Source organism: Anastrepha ludens, chromosome 6 (genome assembly GCF_028408465.1).
Source record: "Anastrepha ludens isolate Willacy chromosome 6, idAnaLude1.1, whole genome shotgun sequence".
NCBI classification, from domain to species: Eukaryota; Metazoa; Arthropoda; class Insecta; order Diptera; family Tephritidae; genus Anastrepha; species Anastrepha ludens.
In genome coordinates this window covers 44,717,772-44,723,771 of record NC_071502.1, presented here as the reverse complement: position 1 = coordinate 44,723,771, position 6,000 = coordinate 44,717,772, and positions in this window count along the sequence as shown.

Below are 6,000 nucleotides of genomic sequence, written 5' to 3'. Positions count from 1 at the left end.
GTATGTATGATAGGCAGCATTTATAACGGGTGCCTCAAAATTATCTGCTGTTATATATAGTGAGCCAGAGTGAACATCATACATTGCCACATACTAGGTTGTTCGATAAGTTTTGCGGTTTTGATGAATAAGGTTTTAATTATTTATTTTAATAATCTACAGTACAAATCACCTTACAGACTAGACACAAATGTAGGCAAAAGCAAATATAAGTACAATATTAAGTAACTAAATTAAATTTTTTTACAAAATTAGGGCTGGATAATGCAAAATCAAGCAGATTGGTGTTACATAATGAATTATTGTCTCGAGGTGCGCGAGGTGCATTATTTGTGAAGATGGACTGCAGGCAACAAAAACGAGTATTTGCTTCTTACTTATTTGACATGAAATTTTAAATTGCAGTTCCTCAAACATCTCCGAAGTTTCGAAACAATTAATATAATTTCGAACGTGTTAGTGCAAATTAGCATTGCATCTGGTCTTTCTTGTTTTTCTCTTTAAAAGTTTCATTATTTTTCATTCATAATAGATATTAACTGCCGTTTTCGGTAGTGCTGCCACCGAAAAGTCCTTTAATCCGCTTAAATTATGGGAATTAATTCTACTAGTTTATCCATATCGTAATGCTCATACAGCTCATCGTTCCATCGCCTACTATATTCGACGTCGCCAACATGCAAAGGTCCAAAAATGTTGCGTAGAATCTTTCTTTCAAACACTCCAAGTGACGCTGCATCGGATATTGTCATCGTCCACGTTTCTGTGCCACGGGTGATATGAGAGCCTTGTAGAGTGTTAGTTTTGTTCGCCGAGACAGGACTTTACTACTCAATTGCCTACTTAGTCCAAAGTAGCACTTTTTGGCAAGAGAGATTCTACGTTGGACTTCCAGGCTGACATTGTTATAGGTGTTAATACTGGCTCCTAGATAAACGAAGCCTCTTACAACCTCGAAATTACAGCTGTCAACAGTGTATATACGAGTGCGCCGACTGCTTGTTTGATGTCCGGAGATACTTTATTTTGTCCTCGTTCACCATCACAAGAGCGTTTTTGTGAGTGATTGTCTAATCTTTTTGACAGCAAATTTTCCATGCAATATTGAATGTATGTATGTGAGCAGAACTAATGTACAGGATCGCCAAGTGTCGATCTCGTAATATTAGTTTTCGTACATCATCGATATTTTCTGGCATAACTAATGATTGAGTGAAGGAGCCTCTCGTCCTCTTGAAGCGAAGTGCGACTATGATTGGATTCGGAAAACCGGTGAAACACAGTAGCTCGATATGTTTTTACATCAGTAAATATTCGAAGCAAATTGATATTTTGACATATTGACACACTGTTGAAATTTGAAAAGGTCGAGCCAAGGAGCATCAGGAGATTTGGTGGCTCCTAAAACACTCACGCTAAAAAGCACATTGCTTTTGAAGCTCTGGAGAGGGGGTAGATATTCAAAGAGGGGAGGAGAAAAGTATCAGAGAAAGAGATAGGAAAGAATAGGGACAGAGATAGAGATACATAGTTAGTCCTGTGAGAATTTTCCAGATTCTTTAGCAAGATGTAGATTGCCTACATAATCGCTGATCCAATTCATGATTCCTGCGGAACTGATTCCCATTATTGGCTCTGGCCTGTGTGGGGGCACCGCTGATCCACGGTTGGTCAATTCATCGGAAATTTCGTTTCCTTCAACACCGGAGTGTCCCGGAACCCATATAAGTACAAGCCTGTTTTGTCTTGCGACAGAATTAAGCTTCTTCTTACATTTTTGAACAATCTTTGAGGTTTGCTTCGCGTTCTCCAGGGCCTTCAGTGCAGCCTGAACACTGTTACTGATTTAATTCACATCGAAAGTCGTAGAAAATTATGGCAAATCATTGCACGAAAATGTTCACTATTTCGTTATATTTTCTCACTAAGCTGAATGTTTCAAGTAATTATAAGCAACATAAATAGCACTCGTATAAAAAGAGGTTATGAGCACGCTTATCATTAAAAATATCAAACTGCATAATGGCAATGCCGAATTTAACCTATGCGTTTTGGTGTTGCCATATCTGAAAGTTAATTGACAGCCTGAATTTTTACCTTATAGGTGTTTTGTAAGAAAAAGTATATGCTATTGGACCACACACTGTTCCAGACCTCAAAACAACAAATAATATTATTTTTTCCTTAATTAATACTTCAAAATATCTTCAATATCTTCCCTATTAAATACATATGTATATATATGTAAAAGTGCATATTGGCCTCTGGTGACGATACAGCATGCTTGACTGCGCTTTGTATGTGTTAGTGCAGTCGGGTGGCGTCGTGTCACACATACTTGTTGTCGGTAAAAATCAAAAATTTTAGATATTAGCGTCAAGCACCCGACACGCACACATATAAAGTTCTTGTCAAACAATGCTGGACCGTCACCAGAGGCCATATGTTTATACTGTATGCATGAGGGTCGTTTGAAAAGTCCGTGCAAAGTCAGATAGATGGCACTACTGGCACGTCTCGAGGTTATGTTTAGTTGGTAACACCTCTTAGAAGAACACAAACCAACTTTCAGCCAGATCGGAATATTTCTTTGTGTTTGACATTCATTTGAATCGAGGGAGTGGAGTGATCTTCCTTTTCCCTCACGACAACGCACCAGCTAACGCCTCGACAGTTGAGATCGCCAAATTAATGCAAATTGGGTTGCGACAAATAAAAAAGTTTACCCAAAACATTTATGTAGGTCGTTTTCATTTTTCACAGACTTTTAAAACGACCCTCGTACATATTTAAGCAATCATGTTTTACCTACACATCTGTTTAGCATTTATTTTCTTCTTGATTTATGAATATACATATATATGTACTTATATACATATGTATGCCATTTGGTCTGCTTAAGCACATTCGAGATATACTATTCGAGATATAAATACATACATATCGTCACATGAAATCAAAAAAGCCCTAAGTTACATTTTAAAAATTTTACAGGAGAAGCAAAAAACCTTTTAAAATGAAAATGTTTTATTCACCGTCACCGTCACCGGCTTTTCGAATTTTGTTTATACCAACGTCATTATTGGTTGTTGGATTATAAAATTTTAAAGGAACATGTATAATGATACGGTGCATAATAATCAACTAAAAAGTCGATTTTGAATTTTTTGTAACTTAGGGCTTTTTTGAATTCATATGACGATATGTACAGTGGAAACTCGATTCTCTCTCTCGACGTAATAAGAACAGGGCTACGTTAAAGTTTCGAGGTTGTCGCAAGTACTGAAGTTTTTTTCCAAATTAAAAAAGTTTTTTTACTGATAGCAATCCAAATTTATTTGTTTTTATTATTGGGTATGGGTACAAGTTTCCGTCCTTTCTTAGAAAAAATTTCGAATTATTTAAACAATTACAATAAATAATACATGAAATTAGGTATGTGAAGTATGTGCCAGTTGAAGCTACAACTTTACTCCATCTTTCAGGCAGCATACAGATTCCTCTGACGAAAAATTCGAGCTCTTTTGGCTTGATCCATTCATTGAGCCAGTTTGCAATGCTCTCGTAAGAAGTTAACCGCTCTCCAATAAGGGCTGACTGCATTGAACAGACTGCGGAACAGATAGTAATCCGAAGGTGCAATGCCTGGGGAATACGGCGGGTGGGGAAAGATTTCCCAATTCAGTCTCTCTAAGTATTTCTGGACCGGTTTAGTAGAGTGTTGCCTGGCGTTGTCATGCAGCAAAATCAGTTTGTCATGTCTACCGTCCCATTCCGGCCGCTTTCCTTTGAGAGCTCGATTCAAATGCATTAGCTGCAGTCGGTAACGATCGCCAGTGATGAAAATGTTCAGATAGTGTAATGAGTTCATAATAGATTACACCTTTCTGATCCCACCAGATGCACCATAGCCTCTGAAGCATGAATATTTTTTTTCGCTGTCGATGGGCCTGGTTCACCTGGCAGGCTCCAACATTTTCGACGCTTAGACATATCATCAAGGGTTCGACATATCGACATGCGTCTTCATCTAATAATTGTTGTAGTTGAGAATCTTCGAATTTTTTCGGTGCCCCTCCGCGATCTTTATCACTCACGTCAAAATTGCCACTTTGGAAGCGTCATTATACAAATATATATCAAGTTTCAGCTGCACTTTTCTTTAAAAGGTAATAATGAAGCATGACTTCCCGCAAATGGTGTTTTTCCGGGGCGAACGTAGACATTTTTGACGTCAGATAAAAAACGATCCTTACGCTTCAAACGAATGTCAACTACTGCGATGGAGACCTCACATATATATCTCCAAATCACCAGTATATTACCAGAGCGAACACAAAATTACTATCAGCAGCAACATCTCTTTTACGATGGCGGAAACTTATTCCCATACCAATATATTTTAAATAAATACACTTTAAAACGATAAGTTTCACTTGAAGCTAAAGGAATTTTCGATTTTGATTTGTTTTGTATACACTTCCTTGTTAAGTACCACACTGTTTCTGAGCGTCTGCAGCGTGATAATATCGTAGAAGCAAACATTGTTTTGCTCTGCCCAATCCAAGCATATATTGAATGTTGATATTGCCTCCTCGGATGTAATTTTATTCGTTTTTAGCAACACTTCGGTCGTTCCATCACCGACTGTTTCGTCGCCTGTTTACAGTATTCTTGATTTAAGGCAGTGGGTTCCGAATGAGGTTCAACAATCCATTACTCGATTTCATGTTGGGAGATTTGCTGCAATGTTGCAAAGTTGCAATGAATTGTATATTGAATGCATCATCAGATTACTGCCAGATTACTGTCCAATTCCAGTCAGACGCGTTTTCACATAGTTTTTGAACGGATGAGTGAATTGAAGTTACGGTAAGAGCACTACTAAAAAATCATGTGGCACTTTTCAGGTCGATATTTCGCAGTGTTTAATCGATGGTTTCTCTACGAGTAGCAATGTGACTTAAGTGGGATTTTTTGTAGTTCCATTTAGTAAGATTTATAATGTTTTGATCCATGGGCTGTATTAGAGTCGAACAGTTCGGAGGAAAGCATATTACCGATTGTAAGTCCGTCATAGCTCTTTAATTTGACTTTTTTGGGATGGCATGGAGCGTTATCAATAAGAAGGAGTACTTTTTCAGAAAATTTTGTGAACAAATTAACACTTCTGTTTATTGAACAATTTTTGATTAAAAGAAGATTCTTTGTTTTGATAAAAAATGAACATAAATACACTACTATTTTTGTATAAAAATATAGTCGCCTAGTTCTTCTACAACAAAAATCATATAGTGCAAAATTTCAAACTTTGTACAACATTTTTCAAAATTTCATCATAACTTTTAACTTTTTAACCCGATTTTCTATACTTTTTCTGGGTCTGCAGTTTTATAGCCCATTGAATTTTTGTCTAAGAAGCTGCAAGTTTTCAGTGACTACAACATTTTCTTAGATAGCAAGTAATAAACCTTCATGGACACTCTTCTGTTTATTTAAGCAATTTTGGATAAAAAGAAGATTCTTTGTTTTGATAAAAAATGAACATACTTCTGAGGCGAATGTTCTGCGAAATCATTCTTAAAATGAAACTAAGGTCATCCAAAACTTTTATTTCCTTTGTAGACAACAGACATATCAGTAAACATTTTTAATGAATACGGATTCGCCGATTTCCCCAATAACCATTATTTTTACTTTATGACTTTCAGCAAAATTTGTACAAGCAAGGAACGTTATTCTCTTCTTACTGATCTTATGTCTCGGAGTCGAGGTTTCTTTCGAGCGCACAAGAGTTTTATCAGGTAAATGCTTCCCAAATAAGCTAGACTCATCGGTATTGTATATCTGCTCTTTAAATTTAAATCCATAATTGTTTTGTTAAATTTGTCCAAAAATAGTTGATAGAGTCATTCCCGTTTGAAAAATTTTCTCCACAAATTTTTAGACATCGTATTCTATGCTCCTTTTTAAAGTTTGCAACCGAATCAACCCAAAAAA